The sequence below is a fragment of the Saimiri boliviensis genome, chromosome 4 (genome assembly GCF_048565385.1).
Source record: "Saimiri boliviensis isolate mSaiBol1 chromosome 4, mSaiBol1.pri, whole genome shotgun sequence".
Lineage (NCBI taxonomy): Eukaryota > Metazoa > Chordata > Mammalia > Primates > Cebidae > Saimiri > Saimiri boliviensis.
The window spans coordinates 56,529,358-56,531,394 of NC_133452.1; the positions used below are offsets into that span (position 1 = coordinate 56,529,358).

At 31.6% G+C, this 2,037-nt stretch overlaps 1 non-coding gene across 1 annotated transcript; it reads right to left on the minus strand.

Annotated features, from left to right (window-relative positions):
* Positions 1–1,486: 1,486 nt before the first annotated feature.
* Positions 1,487–1,627, minus strand: LOC120363346 (U4 spliceosomal RNA). The gene has a single exon (XR_005578913.1). It is a non-coding gene; the product is annotated as a U4 spliceosomal RNA (small nuclear RNA).
* Between the last annotated feature and the right edge of the window lie 410 nt (positions 1,628–2,037).

A 2,037-nucleotide genomic window follows, 5' to 3' on the forward strand; every position in this document is an offset into this window, starting at 1 on the left:
CTCTCACTAAAATTTATGAGGATAAACTTTCTTTGGAAATAATGGTTCCTGCTGTTTTGTTATCTCATGAAATGCTCATTGGCTTCCACAAAGCACTATAATACGCTCGGAGCCTGTGTAGAAAGCATTGGTAGCAACTTTTCCTAAGGCTTTTCAGTCTTGTACAATATTTTCTCAGACATATTGAATAGCAAATTTCCATGGAATTTATGAATCATTAAATCAGATGTTTTCTTGCTAGGCAGAAGTAATGCGGGAAATCATTCCGAGTAAAATTCAACATTAAAAAATTATTATGTGTTTTCACAGCCATTTATACCAAATGGCAGATATTAAAGGCTAAGTAATTTTATTTAGCATAAGTACTAGATAGGCTAACATTTTTCAGATAGTCACCACTATCTGAAATCTGAGACACACTTAAGCTCTGTGAGGTTCACTTTTATCCTGAAAAGAGGAATGTCTTCGCAGACAGCTTCAAGACACACACTTGGGATCCATGAACCATCATAACTATATTTTCCATTAATTGACTCTACCTAGAAATTGCCCAATGATGCTCAAAAGATTGGCTGGGATTACTTAATAATCTATAGATAGAGATGAGCTCAAGTTTGATAGGAACCAGTGGAATTTACTGAGATTATTCAAGAATGTTATAGAATGTGAAATTCCATTCAAACCTGCTTTTCAATGGAATAACAAGCACCATTGAATAACATTGGCTTGGTCAAATAATTTAATGTTTAGTTATTATTAAAATATTTTTTAAGAAAGTCAGAAATTTTCTGATTTCAAATGAAGTAACAATCAGAATAACTTAAATCATACCAAATGGGTCAGCATTTAATTAAGTAATCCCATTTTCTTATTTAACATTCTCACTCATTTACTTATGTCACTTTTGGAGGCTACTTTTAATTCCTATTGAACATGAATAAATGAGTGTTTAACAAAGGCTCTACTTAATTAGTAGCCTTTACCAATATATTGCAAACAAGCACCTTACTAGACTTTTCTCATCTCAAAGGAAAAATCCTAAATCATTTTAGTCTGAGAAATAAAACTCCATCTGTGAATGTTTGATTGGGATCTCAAGAGTTTGCCATTTATAAATAAGATCAGATCAGCCATGAGTATAACTTATTTTGTTCATTTTCAAGTACAACTGTTAATTTTGATAAATTTATATTACAAATAACCATAGAACAGTTTGAAAGTATGATTAAATGAAAACTATCCGTAATCACCAAGGCATAACTACTCTTCATATTTTGGTATATAGCCACTCACACGTTGTGCTGTGTACATATGATTGTATATAGAAGTATATATGTATTAATGTGTAAATTACAAATCTACAAAATCAATAGAGCAATAAAGTAACTAAATGTACAATATAAAATATGGTATAATAAAACATTTTGAAATGAAAACAATTACAATTCTACACTGCTACAATTGCTACCATTTTTTTTTTATTCAGTCTCCGTAGAGAGTGTCAAAAATTGCCAGTGCCGACTATATTTCAAGTCGTCATGGTGGGGTATTGGGAAAAGTTTTCTATTAGCAATAATCACGCCTTGGATAAACCTCATTGGCTACAATACTGCCACTGCGCAAAGCTTGCTACCATTTTTTATCTTACCTTCTGGTCCATATTCGTATTGCTACTTAATTATAATTATAAAATTCATAATTCAACAACTTCTTTGATAAGAAAATTATAACTGCATTTCTGTTATTTTAAGAGAATTCTTTTTACATATATTCATTCCCAATTTATGCAAGAAGTGAAAAACCATGACATTTATATCAGAGGCATTTCAGCCTTTTTGGGTGATAACTCAGTAGACTTATAAAGAGCAATAACATAAAAAATTCCAAATATCTGATTTCCATATGGGAAGCAGCCGTTCTTTTTCATGTGAGTAAAAGAAAATTTGTGTGCTCTTTACTCTGTCTGGCTTTCTGTGGCCCTGGCAATTGAAATCTCATTCCTGCTCGAATGTATCTTTGAGGGTTGGTGATAATAGA